At 37.3% G+C, this 19,826-nt stretch overlaps 1 non-coding gene across 1 annotated transcript; it reads left to right on the forward strand.

Annotated features, from left to right (window-relative positions):
• Window positions 1–15,419: 15,419 nt before the first annotated feature.
• LOC122691023 lies at window positions 15,420–15,526 on the forward strand. The gene has a single exon (XR_006340274.1). It is a non-coding gene; the product is annotated as a U6 spliceosomal RNA (small nuclear RNA).
• Window positions 15,527–19,826: the final 4,300 nt, after the last annotated feature.

Consider the following 19,826-nt stretch of genomic DNA (forward strand, 5'->3'; position numbering starts at 1 on the left):
TTTTTACTGAAGTCAGCTTCATTATTCCCCATCCCTTCAGTGTGATGCTTTTGAAATAAATGAAAAAAGAAAAACCCACAATTTAAAAATTCCTAAATAACAAACAAACACAATATATAAAATATCTTTAAATTTCAGGTTAGTGTACATCTGGAAACTTAACATTAGGGCACAAATTCCCTCTATTTTGTACAGCAGTTATTTACTACCTTTTTTTTAAGCTGGAAAAGTCCTTAGAGACTTTTTATTAGCAGATCAGGAAATTTGGGTTTGGAGAGCTTAATAAACAAGTTAAAGGTCAAAAAGCTAGTTATAGGCAGACTCTGGATTTGAACCCACGTCTCTTCACTCTCACTTTTGCCTCTTTCAGTAAAGATTCTGTAACAAGAAAGAGTAATAGGTACATATATGTTCTCAAAATATGTAATATGTATTTTTTCTGATTATAAAAGTGATCATAGTAAAAATATTCAAGCAGCAGCCAAATTCAGAAAGTAGAGTGAATTCTGACCTTCTAATCCAAAGTCCAGGTATTTCATATAGATCTAAAGGAAGATAAATTACCTTACTATAGCTTAGAGTTTAAAGCAGGGAAAAGTCTAATTTTTTGAACTTTTGCTTCTTTCTCATACCATAGGAAGGCATTCATTCAAAGTCTGTCATTACTGCAGACCCAAATTTAGAAAGTTATGGCTGTGATATTGCTACTCTTGAAGGAAGACATCACACAGAGCAGTTTTGCAAAATGTTGTGAAATTGAGTGCTATGGAAACAGGACACCACCCGATTCCCCTTTGGAACACATGAGGTAATCATTTGAATTATACCTTTGCAAAGGCATGTTAGAATGCATTTTTAGATCGCTGTTTGAAACAGTGATTAACATGACCCTTTTTTAGGGAAGCTTGATCTGCTTGTCAGCTGCCTGGAAACACAACAGGCTCTAAGAAAGGGTTTATTATACAAGTAATACAACCCAAAAGGCAAGGTGTATGCAGAAAGGAAAAAGAGATTTTGTTCTGTCCTGGTGTGGTCTCAGATATTTATTAATCGAGATGGCATTTGCAGTGGCAAATCCCATTTCCCTTTTCACACCCCCTCTGGCTGGCATATGATGATAGCATTAGAGCTGATGCCACTTGGCTGATCATGCATTGCTGATCACCAGTCAAGGCAACAGGAAGAGATAAAAGAGAAGCCCAAGCAGTCCCCAGAGCACAAATGTGGGGGCAAAATTGCTCATTTGAAATGTTTAAAAATTTCATCCCATTTCTAAACAATACCAAAATGTATTAGTTTCCTTTATTCTTATATGTTGTTAGATGGCATGCAGTCCATTATTCATGAACCACTTGCAAGGCTGCTCCTCCCATCTCTCCATCCCCTCCCACCTCTCTCTTCCAGTCCCCATCCTAAGTACTGTGCTGTCTTATTTAGTAATCTTCCCTTTGTTCTACCCTATGCTTCTAGTTTACATATGTTAGGGTTCTATGAGATTGGTCATGTTAGTGTATCAGGTGCCAGAAAAAAGAGAAAAGAGCTAAAATCCTTATTTATAAATAATATTTGCATTCTGTGGGTTTCTCATAGTTTGACTAAACATTCATTGCTTCATGTTTAGAATTCATTTGACTTCATTTAGAATTCATTTAGGATTCACTGCTTGACATAATAAGGCGCTATATAAAAGAAACGATTAGACATTTTTCCTAATTACCAGTTTTACTCTTTAAAGAGACAGATAAAATATTTATAGGCAAGAGTGTGAGTTTATAGACAGTCAGGTTCTAGACCCACTTCCTAACTGATTGGAGTTTCTGTTAAAGGGTGGTAAAAGTACTAAGTCTCAAGAAAGTTCTGCAAAGATCTCTATAACTGCTATGAGGAATCAAGAAGTTCATGAGAAGAGAAAATCTCTAGTATATAGTACCATCTTGGATAGCCTGCTAGTTTTTATGCAACAATTACATTATGGCCTCTTTTCAATATTGAATTAAATCATAATAAGAAGTAAATCTAAATATAAAAACTGGGACTTAGAAAATACCACCTGCTTTTCTCTTCCTAAAAGCTAGGCATTGTTCTAGGCAATGCAGCAGCAAACAAACTGGACAAAAACCTCTGCTCTCAGGCAGCTTGCATTCCAGTGAAAGAATGTTAATTGAATGGACTAAATAGCGTAAATATAGGTATGTGACTGATATTTCTGATATAATGATGAGAAAACTGGAGGCTGCCTCCATACTAGAACAGTTTATGTATAATTCTCTAAAGACATTTGACTCATCACCCTCATGTAGATTGGACAGCTGATATAAATGATTTGGGATAAGTTTTTGATAAAGCTTGCACATCAGGTTACATAATTCAGATGAGAAAGATGTGGGAGGAATAATTCAGTTGCAAATAGTACGCATTGATACCAGCTTATTTCCTTCCTGTGAATTTTCTCCAATGGCTGACTGCTCTTGAGCAAATGGGATCTGGCTAAAGAATTGGGATTTTCTGGATATGTTAAAGATCAAGTTACACAGTCAAATAATTTGTTTCTAAATCTCTTCCCTTATTTACAGGCTTGAAGAAAAAAAAATTGTATCTTTTGCAGTAAAAGATAGATTACTAGAAAAAAGATAATTTTAATAATCAGGAGATGGAGGTTCTGACTAGAGCCAGTGGTACTTTTCACAAACTGAGTAACTTCATGCTGTTTGTCTTTTCTGTGCCACAATTTTTCCATCTGTAAAATGAGGAGTTTGGCTGATCACCCCTAATAGCACTTCCAACTGATACATTCCATGCTTCTATGACTTGATGAGTTAGAGTCATATAGATGATCCTTCCCAGACGACAGAGTTTAATTTCTTCCTTTAAATTATATTCTTTCTTGGAATCAATTGAAACACTTACTTTAAAGTTAAAAGATGTATAAGCAATCCGGAAGAGCTGTTTTATTGGATTCTCAAAGTTCCAAGTAAAATAGAAATAATCTTTAAAAATAACAATCAAGGGTTTTTTGTATAAAGATGGAGTTCACTTCTGATCACTGTTCCAATCTTATAAATTCTTACATATTTTAACATAGAAGACGTCTTTTGGATGTAATAGAAATAAGTCAGTGATCCAGGGTGCTCAGAATAGTCATATGCTTCCATATCAAATAATTTTGTGAATATTAATACTGAATAATAATCACATTCATAACACCCATCACCCACTGAGTGACATCAGTATCTCTGGCAATGTGCTAAGCTCCTCACATACCTCAAGTCTATATACCTCCTACTTTAAGTTGGTATAACACTAATATTTATTTATTTTTTCTGCGCTAGGTCTTTGTTGCTGCATGCAGGCTTTCTCTAGTTGCAGGAAGCGGGGGCTACTCTCTAGTTCTGGTGCACGGGCTTCTCACTGCAGTGACTTCTCTTGTTGCAGAGCATGGGCTCTAGGTGCTCAGGCCTTAGTGCTTGTAGCATGTGAGCTCTAGAGCACAGGCTCAGTAGTTGTGGAGCATGAGCTTAGTTGCCCTGCAGCATGTGGAATCTTCCCAACCCAGGGGTTGAACCATGTCCCCTGCATTGGCAGGTGGATTCTTTACCACCGAGCCATCAGGGAAGTCCAACACTAAGATTTAGATATCATTGTACCATTATTTGCAAATGAGGAAACAGATATAAAAAAGCTAAGTAATTTGATAAAAGTAGTATACCTACTAGGTCTTCCCAGGTGGCTCAGATGGTAAAGTGTCTGCCTGCAATGCAGAAGACCTGGTTTCGATCCCTGGGTCGGGAAGATCCCCTGAAGAAGGAAATGGAAACCCACTCTAGTACCCTTGCCTGGAAAATCCAATGGACAGAGGAGCCCTGTAGGCTACAGTCCATGGGGTCGCAGAGGGTCGGACACAACTGAGTGACTTCAATTTTCAATATACCTACTAAGTGGCGGCGCCTGGATTCAAACCTAGGACTCTGTGATTATAAAAGTCTAATGCTTTGATGCATATGCTATACTACCTCATTTGATCCCCACAAGAATAATGTGACATAGGTAAGGCATGATAAGCCTTACTTTGTAGATGAGAAAATGACTTGCCTCAAATTACGAAACTGCTAAGGAGTGGAGCAAGGTCCACAACCTGATGTCAAGTATACAATCATATGTAAGCTTCCATTTTGTTCTTTTACATTAGGCCAACAAACATTTGTGAGAAAAATTAAAATATTGTGCCTAGTCATAGTATCAACTATGAGAGTGTTTTAGGTTTTGGAGCAGTGTTGAAAATAGATTTAGGTCATAAAATTAATTTACAGAGGATATTGTGTGTTACAATTATTCTATCAATCAAGACATTTTGAGGGCATCTCTGTGTCCGGCATTCTTCTGGCATCCATGGGAGTACAGAGAAAGGTATAACATGGTGTCTACTTGTCTACTTCGAGGAGTTCATAATTTAGGTAGTATCTTACTCTGCTTGGGCTGCTATAACAAAATACCATAGACTGGGTGGCTTTTGAATTGTGGTGTTGGAGAAGACTCTTGAGAATCCCTTGGACTGCAAGGAGATCCAATCAGTCAATCCTAAAGGAAATCAGTCCTGAATATTCATTGGAAGGACTGATGCTGTGGCTGAAACTCCAATACTTTGGCCACCTGATGTGAAGAGCTGACTTACTGGAAAAAACCCTGATGCTGGGCAAGATTGAAGGCAGGAGGAGAAGGGGACAACAGAAGATGAGATGGTTGGATGGCATCACTGACTCAATGGACATGAGTTTGAACAAGCTCTGGAAGTTGGTGATGGACAGGGAAGCCTGGCATGCTGCAGTCCATGGGGACGCAAAGAGTCAGACACGACTGAGCGACTGAACTGGGTGGCTTAAACAACAGAAATTTATTATTTCTCATGGTTCTCTAGGCTGGGAAGTCTAAGATCAAGGTGCTGGCAGATTTGGCATCTGATGAGGGCCTCTCACTGTGTGCTCAAATTGCCTTTATCTGGTGGGTGTTCCTGAAGCGAGAATTGTCTCTCTTCCTCTTCTTAAAAGGGTCTGACTCCCAGGACCTAATCTAAATCTAATTACCTACCAACCGACCCACTTCTAAATATCATCAAATTGGGAGCTAAGGCTTAAACATGAATTTCGGGGGGGTGGGCACAAACATGTAGCCCAAACCATTCTGTCCCTCCCTCCCAAATTCATGTCCTCCCTACATGTAAAATATGTTCATTTCATCTCAACAGTCCCCAGAATTTTAACTCATTCCAGCATAAACCCTAACATCAAAAGTCCAAAATCTCACCTAAATATCCTTCTGGTAAGATTCACCCAGAGACAAAATTCTTCTCCAGTTATGAACCTGTGAAAGAAGACAAGTTACATGCTGCTAAAACACAGTGATGGGACAGGCACAGATAGACATTCACATTCCAAAAGGAAGGAAAAAAGGGATGCTAGGTCCCAAGCAAGTCCCAAACCTTGTAAGGGAAATTCTATGAGACCTTAACATTTGTAAATTATTTCCTTTAGTCTAACGCTCTGCCCTCTAAGACCACTGGGGTGGCCATGTCACCCCCATGGCTCAACAGAACACTGCCCATACTGAAGGTCCCTGCAGGGACCTTGCTGCTGAGGTACTTGGGAAGGGTGACTATGGCCTGCCAGTCTGGAGAGGTGACCCCACCCTTTGAAACCTAGGAGGAACTGGCCTTGTTCCCCAGCCTCTGGTGGGAATGGCAGCCCTGGTGATATCTGGATCACCTTCAGGGTCATTCTTCCCTTTTCATAAAGGGAACAGGCTCCAGAAGGAGCTGGGGCTGTCTTGGATTATATCGTTCCTCCCCATCTCCACAGCTATGGCCTTAGCCCAGAACTGCGTCACCTCCCTCCCAGACTCACACCTGTGCTGTCAGCTAGAATGGTTTTCCCTCCAGGCCATCCTGTAGGCCACAGAAAGACTCTGCTCCCCAAAGACCAATCTCAGATACATGTTCAAGGACCTACAGTGGCTCCCTAGGCACTTCACAGTTTATCGTTCCTTGAAGTCCAACTCTCCCTTTCCTCTGTTAAAATGGTGTATAATTCCCAGTGTCCAGCCACTTCTTTGAGCCTCATTTCTTCTCTGTGAACACCCATACATGTAAAATATTAGTAAAAACTGTATGCCATTTCTCTTGTTAATTTGCCTTTTCTTAGTTTAATTCATAGACCCCCAAGGAGTTAGCTTAAGAGACTATAGGAAAACTCCTTCCACCTTGACATTGTCTTGTCTTAGTCTCCAATCTGGGACAGACAAATTAACTTCTGAGTTAACTAAGGTAATGCAACTTGGGGCTTAGAGGTAATTATAGATAAAACCCTAGAGTGCAGGTAAGAGGAAAGAATTCACATTAATAACCTATAGAATTTGGCACAGTCTACGTGAGTAAAAACTAGTTAAATTTGATACTAATATTGACTTTTTGGACATCTGTAGTATGTTTTAAGATGACTTGTGTATGTAAATTGGGAATTGAATTCAACACTAATAAAATCAGATTTTTTTCTTGAAATAATCATTTGAAATACTTAAGAGAAATGACCAGATTTATGGTTACAAATAACATTTTCTCCTCCTTTTCTCTCTTTCCTGCTTTTGCACTTCCTTCATTTTTCTTGCCTGCTGAATCCTCATTCTTTCTTCCTTATGTTGACTGTTTGGCCACTTCTTCAAATTTTACTGAGCATCTCCTATTTAGTTTCTACTTTGTCCTTTAGGGGCTTCCCAGGTGGCTCAGTGGTAAAGAATACACCTGCCAGTGCAGGAGATGCTGGTTCGATCCCTGGGTCGGGAAGATGCTCTGGAGGAGGGCATGGCAACCTACTCCAGTATTCTTGCCTGGGAAATCCCATGGCCAGAGGAGCCTGAAGTGCTATGGTCCATGTGGTTGCAAAGAGTCGAACAAGACTGAGCGACTGAGCACTGAACTTGTCCTTTAGAAATAAATATCTTAATTCTCCCATTATATTCTTAGGGAAATAATTACTAGGAAATTAAATCAACATATATGGATATTTGGTTTGGGCAAGCTCACAAAAGGTGTTGCTGTCATTTTGATTTTCTATTGTATCACAAACATTTATAGAAAATACTGTTCAGATTCTGGAATACCCATATCTATCTTCCTGAATTATACATATCTGCGGGTGTATTAAAATACCTCAAGCACTAGAATGAATTTAAATGGCAGGACCTAATTGACAGGGATGATTTACTGAAATTTCTTTAAACTGCCGTTTTTTTTCAGGGGAAAAAGCTTGACTTTACTCTGAACTTTACCCTTGTCTCTTTGAAAAAAAGTTTAGTGAGAAAGACTTGGTGTCAGTTAACAAAAAATGACTGAAGATTTGCATACTTTTACCAATGGAATAAATGAACAAAGTTTGCAATTGAAAAGGCAGTTTACACCTTTTGTTGTTTTGGCCTGTAGAAATCCTATTATACTTCAAGCACCGCTCTAAGGAATGTGCAAACAAGTATTAATTAGATCAATGACATGTCTTTGTAGTTTCTTTTATCAGGATATTTAAAACTGAATATTCGAGCTTTCATTCATATATCACACACTCATCTCACCAGTATATTTATACCCTAGTATGTTTAATTGCTCAAGCTTGTTTTCCAGGTGAAAGTCCTAAATGCATTGAAACCTAGGCTACAGAGTCAGCAGTGTCCTCCAAGGTGTTTGCGATTTAAGGGGCCACTGACTTTAAGCCCTTTAGTATTTGAAATCATTGTATGTTATCTACCACAAATGGTGACTGCATTCAAAGGAATTCATGGAAAGATACTCCACAAAAGCAGTTGATTTTAGTCAGCAGAGTGAAGATGCACAAAAGAGCTTCATAAAATGGGATCACACCTTGTAAAAATGTAACAGTTGGGTTTCCAAAAACATCCACAATCTAAATGGGGGTTTTTCATAGGCGTTGGCAACATATACCTACTTTCTGTCTAACTTGTGTTAGTCTTTTTGATCCAGAGGAAATGTCCTGCATATGTATTGACAGTCCATCCCTGATCATTTTAAACTGTATTTTTACAGGCAAAGCTGAGACAATCAATCTGGTTACACGCTTGATCCCAATTCATACAGATAAGGCATTTTAGGCAAAACTACAGAATATTTTAGTAAGAACTATATGACAAATTATATACTTCAGGGAAATAAATCTCTACCTATCCATCTACCATTCTAATTTTTCCTACTTCATAGGCTTCTTGACAACAAATACAAGTTTTTTCTAGTATGAAACTGTATGCATTATGCATGAAATAGACCAAAGTTGGGTATTTCTCATGTTTTAGTAGTGCTTTTGGATTTCAAATTAACACTTTCCTTTCTGAAGTAGAAAGGAAAATTGTAAGAACTTTTCTAATGGTGATTTCTATTTTTCTCTTCTGTAAAAATCTAGAGTAATAAACCCTACCAATAACTGTAAGCATATTTTCTTGTGCAAAATGAAATGGAAAACTGTGATGTAAAAAAGTAAAGCAACAGAGAACGTATTACATCTTTGAAAGAATTTATAGATCTCACTGGTTAATATCGCATGCTTAAATGTTACATTGAAAAGCTTTCTCAAGAGTAAATACCAAAATAAAATATTGTGCTGTTTGATGAATAAGCTGAACTGAAAAAAAAAGGAAAGATAAAGCATACAAATATATATGTTCAAGTATTGCCTATAGGGTTATTTTCATTAGAATGATTATACACATTCAATCTGAAATAATTAAATTATATTGCAACACAATTACATTGAACCGCTTTATAGTTGTTTTTTTTTTTAACTCTGGGAAAGAAACTGCATTCCCAGCTGTTTCTCAACTCCTGTTATTTAAAGAAGTAAACCTTTTGTTCTTAAAACTTACTTAGTTCCTTCTAATTCTGTTGATGGACATCCATTTCTACTGCCTTATTTTATGTTAATATCTAACAAAGGAATGCTGTTAGCCTCCTGCCAGTAAAGGCCCCGCCTCCTTTGTTGGGAGGGTGGAGAGGAGGGGGGTTTCTTTTTTAGCCTTTTACTTTACAGAAGACGTTAAACTTCCTCTCTCCACATCTAGTCAAGAAGAGAATTTCTGCATGAGCTAAAAATTCCTAGGAAAAGGCTATAGCCCCCAAGTGTGGAAGGTGGTTCTTAGCTGTCAATTCCCTTTTGTTATTCGCTCAAATGGAATTATGAAATGTTCGTGGCTTTGTGGGGCAGAACGCATTTCTCCCGAGCAAATGCAAATGCATTAGGTGTGCCCAGGTAATTTGAAATGCTCATGCTGGCAGCTTTTCTGCTTGAGTAAAGCTGTTTAATTAATGCATTTTCCCCTTCCTTCTGATTAGTTGATTCTGATTTTCTTTGAATAAATTAAACTCTCTGTAATATGCTTCCTATAGCTTCTTGGGCTACCCAAGGCCTGATACCTCCCACCAGGAGGGCAGATGCAAAGAAATGAAATGATTCCTCTGCATATTTCTCACAGAGATTTCTCTCCTATACAAAAGACTCTGATTTTCCTTGTACCATGGCTCGGATGAGTGATGTGTTCAAAGAGGATCTCAGGGTTTCTGTTGATGTTGCTCATTGATACTAGTCCTTCCCACTTGAATCCCGGAAATGGGTGGTGGTTCCGTTTAGTTTTGTTTTATTGAGATTTGGGGAGTAAACATTCAGTGAGGTAGGAAAGAAGTGGCCTAAACACTTTCCCTAATAACAGTGCTCATGTTAACTGTCACTGCTTAGTACTCATGCCAGCTTCTATACTTGGCGTGGGGTTAAAATTTTTTCGCAAGTGTCACGGGTTTCTAAAGGAAACCTTTGATTTGTAAAAAATAATTTATTTGCATCAGAAAGGCAGAGTAGCCATAGAAAGAAGGCTAGGCCTGGATTGGGAAGGACTGTGTTTAAAACCCTAACAGCCACTAACCAGTTTTGGTCAAATCAAGGTCTTGTAAAGGCCCTAATCTCTTAAACGGGAACCTCCCAGCCCCTGTATCCTCAATATCCTTACAGGATACACATATCAGGTGTCTTACTAAGAGTTAATATAAGGTCCCAAACTGCTCTCCCATCTTAGGTTTTTGCTTCTATAATCACAAGAGAAGCCCCTTAAGAGAATGTTCTTGTTTTTCTTGCCCCACTTCATTTGGCCACACTGCAGAGGTAATGCAATCATGTTCTTGAGAAAATTATTAATAAGTGTAATGACAATATTTTGTAGCTCTTTTCTCCTAGATACTTGAGACTTGTCGGCAGTCTTTTTTAGATCAGTTTTTGTGTATTTATGTCTTTAACAGATCCCTTGACTTCATTTTTAACACTTTTGTCAAGGAACATTGAAAGTGAATGCCAAAGAGACCCAGGTTTGACCCCAGGCTCGGGAAGATCCGTTGGAGGAGGGTATGGCAATCCACTCCAGTATTCTTGGCTGGAGAATCCCACGGACAGAGTAACCATTGGGTTGAAAAGATTGGACACAACTGAATTGACTTAGCACACATGTACTGTTACAATCAGATTCTCAATTTTTTATTAATGCTTTTTACCCACCTCCATTGTTCACTTAATAAATCCAGTAACTCTAGCTCAGGGCTAATTGACATACTTTGCAGAAACAGTTATGGCTCACTTTACACTCCAGAAGTGTTGGAGAAGTTCTGTATGATTAAGAATAGGTCAAGAGGGCAACAATATTTTTATACTGACCCTTGTAATTATGTTAAGATCCTTTATGCTATGAATGGCTTTCCTTGAGGCCTCTTATGACTCAAAGTAGTTAATGAATTAAAAGTAGTAGTGTTTAAAGTAGACTAGTTTGATTAAGTAGACAACCCACTCCTTTATGTAATACTTTGAAATGTGTATCCAGCTGTTTTTTTCTTAAATTTTTATTGTGAAATAATTCCAAACTTACAGGCAAGTTGCAAGTATAGTACCAACAGCTCCATATACTTTTCATTTAGATTCCCTAATTATTTAAATCATTTTATCATTCTCTATTTATTATTATTACTATTTTTTTGGTTGCACCATGAGCTTACAGGATCTTAGTTCCCCTGACCAGGGATTGAACCTGCATACATGGCAGTGAAAGCGCTGGGTCCTAACCATTGGATGGCCAGGGAACTCCCTCATTCTCTCTTTTAAAAAAATATGTTTTATTACTTTTTTCCTAACTAATCTTAAGCAAGTTGCAAATATGATATGCCCATCGCTCCCAAACAGTTCAGTGTGTATTTCATAAAAAAGACATAGATACTTTCCTAATAACACTTTCCTATAAAACCAGAAAATTGACATTTAAAAAATACTTCCATCTAACCCACAGACTCTATTTGTTTTTTGAGTGTTTTTTTTGGTGATTTTGTTTTGTTTTTGTTGGAGTATAGTTGCTTTACAAAGCTGTGTTAGTTTCAGGTGTACCACAAACTCCATTTGAATTTCACCAGTGGTACAATAATGTCTTTTATAGCAATCAGTTAGTTAATAAAATATATTTTTTCTTCTGGTCCAGGATCCTGCTCAATCTAGAACATTTTCTCAGTTTTTCCTTGTCTTTCACGGCCTAGACATTTTAATTTTTTTATTTTTTTTTTATTTTTGGCCTAGATATTTTTAGAGTACAGTTCATTTATTTTGTAGACTGTCCCTCAATTTGGGCTGTCTGATGTTTCCTTATGAGTAGATCCACTTATGAATTTTTGGGCAAAAATATAACAGAAGTAGTGTCATGTTTTTCTCAGTTTATCATATCAGGAGGTTCATTAAATTGTCCTATTACTAGTGATGTTACCTTTAATCACTGGTTAAGGTGATAGCTATCAGATTTCTTTACTAAAAAGTTACTATTTTCCCTTTGTTATAAATGAATATTTTGTGGGGAGATACTTTGAGACTATGTAAATATTCTATTCCAATGATGATTTTCTAATTCTACCATTTATTAGTTAGCATTCTACTATAAGGAACAGCTTTCTTTTCTTTCCTATTTATTTAGAAAAATATGGTATAAAAATATGAATTTCTATTTTACAAACAGTTATATGTTGCATCATTATTTTGATGTTCAAATTATCTCAGATTTGGTCAATGAGAACCACTTCAGGGTGGTTCCTATGTCCTTTTGACATGCCCTCGTCATTTTGGGGACACTTTCTTACTTTCTGGCATAATAAGATATCCCAGACTCATCTTGTCTTTTTCCCTTTCCTGGGTCTACAATCAGCCATTTCACTCCATTTATTGGAGAATAATATTTAAAGCACCAAGATCTTGGAACTAGGTATATTCATTGATGCTGAGATGTTAATGTTGCTAGGCTTCCACAGTGGACAGAGATAGGAAATTTTATATATACAATAAGTAGTAGCAGATTTACCATAAAGCAAATTAGAAATAAACACCAGGGCCCATCATATACATGGTCCCCCCCCCAAGGCTATGTGTTCATATGGTCATATACTTTTGCAAAATTTAAAAATAATTAAGACACTGTCTCTCCATTTTGACTTCTCCGTCATACCTGCATTTTTGTAGAGTGGCATTTGAGTGGCTGCAGGTATTCTGGGGGTTGAGCTAAGGGGGGAGTTACAGTGGGAATGTATTTTTTAAAAGCATTTTACTGAGGTCTGATTTTACTGACACACAAAAAGCTATCCATATTTAATGTGTACAACTAGATGAGTTTACAGGTAAGTATACATCCATGAAACCATGACCACAATCTGTGTCTTAAACATATTCATCACCTCCAAAAGTTCCCTCCTCCTTTCTTTTTTGTTTATGATGATGATGATGACCATAAAAACACCTAATATAAGATCTACCTTAACAAGTTTTTTAGTATACAGTATGGTATTTTCAGCTATAGACACTATGCTGAAGTAGTAGGTATCTAGGACGTACTCATTTTATATGACTGCAACTTTGTGGAAGTGAGGCTACTTTTAGTTGGGGTTAATGTAATATGTTTATGCTGTTTGCAGTCACCTGGGATTATAATTATAACTACCTAGAAGGCATAGGAATAGTTTGCATTACTACTCACTATGCCATCTCACCTGGCACCACGGCATGAAAGCGCAGGCTCAGAAGTCATATCATGATTTGAATGTGTAACCCATGATATGAATGATCACTTGGAAGTATGTGATTCATACAGGAGAAATAAGGTTGAAATCTACCCAACTAGAAGCTAATCTGTAGAAAATTCTCCCAGATCTTACAGGTCATGTATGAGAGAAACTTGACAGAATTTTTTTCCTATTTTCATTTTAAAAAACTGTAAATTTACAGTTACATGATATTAATAATGAATATTTGTGTTGATGAACAAAACTTTTCAAAATTATCAATAATAATAAAAACAAAATTTGAACACTCATGCTAGACAGAGGAAAGATTAAATTATCTTTCTATTTTCTTCATGGAAATTTATATTATCAATACAAAATCTTTGTCATGTGAAAAGATGGTCAAAGAGTATGCAGCTTTAAAAGTGGGAAATTGTAGCTATGTCATGCAGTTAATATAAACAGCATGTTATTTTTATGGATTTTGTAATGTTAGTGCTATTTTAGCTTTTACAAATTTATGATTTGTTGTGATTTCTAAATTCTAAGTAAATATTTAATTACTCAGTTTTGTATTGACATTTTTTGGTATTTTTTGTATTGACATTTTTTTTCTTAAAGATAACCCTGCAAGTGCAAGTAAGTGCAAGTGTTAGTTGTTCAGTCATGTCTGACTCCTTGCAAACCCGTGGAACGTAGCCCACCAGGCTCCTTTGTCCATGGGATTCTCCAGGTAAGAATACTGGAGTGGGTTGCCATGCTCTCCTCCAGGGGATCTTCCCGACCCAGGGATCAAACCCAGGTCTCCTGCATTGCAGGCGGATTCTTTACCCTCTGAGCCACCAGGGAACCCCCCAAAATAGCCCTACAAATTGTGTAAACTGTAAGACTCAGGAAACCTAGATGGACATCTGATAACATGGCAGGAGGTAGATATTCAATAGCTATTTCTTGAGGGAGTGAAGGAGTGAATAAAGCATATTTTTAGGCAATCTTCCTGGGTACAGAAGGCATTGAAGGAAATGCCAATCAGTTTGCAGCTGGGTCAGGGTGGTGGCAACTAAAGGGAAAGGGAGTCTTAGCTTGAGATCTCTGGTGGATGGGGAACTGTGCCCATGTAGAAGTTATTGCCTCCTTACCACCTTATTAAGAGGCTGAGGAGATATCTGAATTAGGTGAGAAGTGGGGAATGATTTTGCAGGGGTACACAGTAGGGGGGAATCCATACTCTGGATCCATTCTCTCCTCCTGGCTATTATCTCTACCTTTGGTAATGAGGTTTCTGCCAGGAAAATATGTGTCTGACTCATAGTTTCTTTGTTAATAGGGACATTACCATATGATTTTTTCCAAATAGTGAATTACAATAAAAGGACATCCATTTCTAGTTATTTGCAGTTTCAGTAGAGAAAAATAAAGGCTCCAAATTTTACACTATTCTGAGCTCACAGAGGCAGGAAAGAAACTAGCGATAATATGGAAAATGGACTCATAAATCATTATCTTTTTTTATTTGCAATGAAACCACACCTCTGATAATATTGAGAACAAATAATTTGATTTGGGTTTTGATCTTTTCAAAGTCAGTCATGTTTGCCTCTATTGTTTTCAGGTGGATTGTTTGGAGTATTTAAAGTCCTCCAGGGGAAAACAACAAAAAACTAGGTAAAAGCCTCACATCTTCATTATCAAATCACTTAATTTATTTTTCAAGTATCCATAGATACGAAGTAGTCCACAAACAATCAGCCTTTATCCAGACACAGTGAAGACAAAGAAAATGTTGTTTTCCATAGAAGGTAAAATGGAAGGTTGCAAAGGGTAAGACATGTTTCACTAATTATAATTTTTGGATAAAACGAATCATGAAATCATCATATATGTATTACTTAGCACTAGGTTATCAATCTGGAGAAGGCAATGGCGATCCACTCCAGTACTCTTGCCTGGAAAATCCCATGGACTGTGCCTGGTAGGCTGCAGTCAGTGGGGTCACTAAGAGTCGGACATGACTGAGTGACTTCACTTTTACTTTTCACTTTCATGCACTGGAGAAGGAAATGGCAGCCCACTCCAGTGTTCTTGCCTAGAGAATCTCAGGGACAGGGGAGCCTGCCGTCTATGGGGTTGCACAGAGTCGGACACAACTGAAGTGACTTAGCAGCAGCAGCAGCAGGTTATCAATCACCGTGCATTTTTAAATTATAAAAATGCTTCATTGGGACAATTAGAATAAACACAAGGAACACAGATATCTCCCTTTTACATTTGAAATATGTGTCAATGAAAAGGTGATATAAAAATATCTAGGAGAGTGCTTGCTTCGGCAGCACATATACTAAAATTGGAACAATACAGAAAACATTAGCATGGCCCCTGTGCAAGTATGACATGCAAATTTGTGAAGCGTTCCATATTAAAAAAAAATGTCTCGGAAATTTTGATAAAAAAAAAACCCATCCATAATCCCTGTGACCTATAAGTAATATTTTATTTTTTGTCTATTATTTTTGAAAACTTTTTATTCATATGCATCAGTTTCTAGATCATTGCAATATTATTTTATAGTTTGAAATTTTCACTTGGTATTCTGTATTAAATATACATGCTACCATGTTTCCACAGTCTTCAAAATGATCCTATTAATGACTGTGTAACCTCCCAGTGAGTAAATGTATCCTTATTTATTAAGTCATTCTCCCGTTGTGGTGAGTGGTAGGTAATGTGAGCTCTCAGAATGGTGTGTCCCCTTCTCCTGTGGAAGGAAGAGAGGAGGGTGGGGTAGGAAAAATTAAACATAGTGAGAAAATTATTATATTATGACTCAAATTGATTTCTCCCTATTATAAAAGTAATACATGCTAATTATGGAAAAAGTAAGAAATCCCAGTGTATATTAATAGGAAAATAAAAATCACCTATAATGTGGCTGCTTGGTGGTCGTCCTAATTCCAACAGAAAGAATGGCCAAATCTTGATTATTCAGGAGTGGCTACATTTCAGACCATCACTTTTTCAATAAGCCACAGGAGGGAACAAAAACTAATCTTGTCATTTTTTAGACATATTTCATTTACACCCCAAACAGTGCCCCCCACCCTCACCTCCTGGTGTTTGGGATAGGGTTTGAATATTTTCAGAAATTACAACTACTCCCAAAGCATGAATATTTATTAGCCATTAAGATGAATGGAAAAGGAAAGTAGAAAAAAAAAAGAAAAGAAAAAGGAAACTAGAAAGCCTTAATAATTCTTGGGAGAGAGGGGCATTAATTCTGAAAAACACTGATTTTTTTAAAAAAGGTTAAAACTACTGGATTTATATTTGGAATAAGAGTGCAACTTCCTAAAGGAACTTCATTGAAGGGAACAATCCTCTTTTATTTAAAAAAAATTTTTTTTATTGAAGTATAACTGATTTTAAATGTGTTGGTTTCAGGTGTACAGCAAAGTAATTCAGTTAAATATATATATTTCATATATATAATGCATATATATTCTTTTTTCAGATTCTTTTCCCATACAGGTTATTATATAATATTGAGTAGAGTTCCTTGTGGCGTACAGTAGAACCTTGTTGTTTATCTATTTTATATGCAGTAGTATGTATATGTTGTTCTCAAATTCCTAACTTATCCCTCTCCCCTCCAAATGCCCACTAGCCCCTTTATATAAATAAAGTAATCATAACTTTATTTTCTATGTCTGTGAGTCTGTTTTATAAAAATGTTCATTTTTATCATCTTTTTTAGATTTCACATGAGTGATATCATATGATATTTGTCTCTCTCTCTGACTTATTTAATATAATAATCTCTAGGTCCATCCATGTTGCTGGAAATGGCATTATTTAATTCTTTTTTTATGGCTGAATAATACTCCATTGTATATACATATGCCACACCATTTTTTATACATTCCTCTGTCAATAGACAGATACGTTGTTTCCGTGTCTTGGCTATTGTAAATAGTGCTGCAATGAACATTGGGGTGCATGTATATTTTCAAATTATGATTTTCTCTGAATACATACCAAGGAGTGGGATTGCAGGATCATATGGTAGCTCTATATTTAGGGTTTTTTTTGTTTGTTTTTTTATATTTAGTTTTTTAAGGAGCCTCCATACTGTTCTCTATAGTGGTTATACCAATTCTCCTTCCTACCGAAAGGGTAGAAGGGTTCCCTCTTCTCCACACCCTCTCCTAATGATGATCATTCTGACTGGTGTGAGGTGATACCTCATTGTGGTTTTAATCTGTATTTCTCTAATAATTAGCAATGTTGAGCATCTTTTCATGTGCCTGTTGTCCACCTGTATTTCTTTGGAGAAAGATTTAGAGCTTCTGCCCATTTTTTGATTGGGGGACAACCCTCTTTAAATGGCTGAGTTGCATATACCTTATGAGTAAAACTTACCTTTCAACTTTTCAGTGCAAGTCTCTCCTTGAGGCTGGGCAGAGAATTCTTAAGAACTGTTGGCATTTGGGTGGAACACTGTAAGCTGCTTACTGCAAGGCATTTAGCACTGGCTTCTATTTATTAAAGCTAGAAGTGTCCCTTGTTCTGAAAAAAAAATGCCCTCTCTCCATTTCTACAGGTCCCCTCAGGATTGGTGGGGTCAACTTTGGTTGCAGGCTACAGCTTTGGTTTTTAAAATACTAGACAAGGTTCATGTATCTTGATGGGTAGCTCTAAATTGAGCAAGTTCTAATCTTTCCAACAAATAATCTTGTCTACAGTAGAGAGATCATAGTAAACCACAATCTGATTATGAGCTAAAAATCTAGCATGGATTGGAAAATGTGCAGAGCAAAAACAGATAAATCCATCACTGTGTGAACAAGAAGTGGAGATTTGAAGCTTATTTTATTTAGTGCTGGAAAGACCTGTACCTTACAGTAATACCTTACTATTAACAGTGCTTTGTGCAGAAAGTCCTTCCAACTCTGTTATTTGTTTCAATTCGGGATGCATCCCTGTAAATTAAAGACATTTATTATATCAATTTTGTGGATAGGAAACTGAGCCTCAGAAACCCCAAGGTCATACAGGCAGGAAGAGACAAAGCTGGGACTAGAACCCAGGTCCTCAAATTTCTAGACTGTGCCTGATTTATCACACGACTCTTCATCATACTGGTTCTGGGAAATATGGAGAGAGGGCAGTGGATTGGGCACAATTGCTTCATAAAAGCTATACTATATGGCCAGGAGGATGAGGACTGTTAAGCCAAGACAAGAACAACTTAGGGAGTAAATTCTTTAGGAGCTTTAGCAATGAGAAGTGAATGTTAAGTGAATCTTTCTCATTTTGACTAATGGGGTACTCAATAGCAATGAAACAGAACTGCAAAAACAAAACAAAGCGAAAATAAAACATATGACCAAGTTTGATATTCACAAAGTAGTTCCGGATAGGGAAGAATGTTCAACACTGGGTAAGGTATCAAAAGAAATTGGGGAAACTTCTTAGGTTTCTTTTTTTCCTTAGGTTTCTTACTGAAACCCAGTTGGATGCGTGTAGCTCAAGATCTCATGTCTCCCATCAGTGAGAGAGGTGTCTATTGAGGTTTTCAGCGTCTCTCACAGAACTGCAGCATATGGGAAGTAGGAGTCTCACCTACTGAATTTGACTTCTCTTCCCAGCCCTGTGATGAGTCAAGAGCCTGCAAGTGGCAGTGTGCTGCTGCAGCCCCAGCTCAACACTAGAGTCCAGGGTGAGAGTAGATCTGTGGGGCCGCCATGACACCCTTGGTGGCGGTAAAGAAGGACTTCTAGGCACCTCCACAGAAGTTGGCCTGGGAAGGGAGAAATTGATCCTTTCTCCTGTATTCTCCCCTCCCATCTCACTGTGAGGGAAACTCAACTGGAAAGTTCCGGAAGCTCAGTTTTTTCATTGTATACCTGCCAAGAGAGGCTTCGCCTCAAAATGATGGGAAGAAGCTCATAGCCTATGAATTGCTGTAACCGTGGAGCCAGGTGGAACATTCTTTCCTCTTGCCTCATTATGTAAATCTTAACCTGCAAAGTGGTGTGTGCATTCTTCTACTGTGAGGCATCAGAAGCTTTGATCAGTTTCTCAAAGAGGTCTGAGACTCAAAAAATGTATTTTCAAAAGCACTTAAAGGTTTGTATAGCTAACCACTAAAGAAAAGTAAATAAGAAGTGAGAAAAATAGCAAACACAGGGAAACTACAAAATGGCAGAAATCTCTGGAAGTTCCCACACCTGCTCTTGCCTTTCTTACAGGATAACCAGAAAGGCTTAAGCCTCTGTCTGTTCATGTGCCTTTCCTAGCTCTCCACATTTCTCTAGCAAATTTAGCCTGTCATGTTTAAATTTCATGTTTTTATTTCAAGTTTTGCTGGGGGGCTTCAATATTTTTGCATGAACTTACTCATTAGGTTCTGAAAATGCTATTGTAATTATGAAGCATTTCAAACATTCAAACTATATATAATATACCAGACACTTATGTACTCCCCAGGACAAAATAGACATTAACATTTAAAGACTATGACATTTTGTAAAGAAACAGAATGGCATAAATACATATTTCCCATTTTTGTAACCACCAATTGGGAAATTGGTGAGCATCATTCTCATGTATGTTTCCTGTTATATGCATGTGTCTCCACAAAACAGTAGAGCTCCAAACTGTTTTCCACAGTGGCCACACCAATTTACATTCCTACCAACAGTGTATAAGGGAGAACAGAAAA

Source organism: Cervus elaphus, chromosome X, assembly GCF_910594005.1.
Source record: "Cervus elaphus chromosome X, mCerEla1.1, whole genome shotgun sequence".
Classification (NCBI taxonomy): domain Eukaryota; kingdom Metazoa; phylum Chordata; class Mammalia; order Artiodactyla; family Cervidae; genus Cervus; species Cervus elaphus.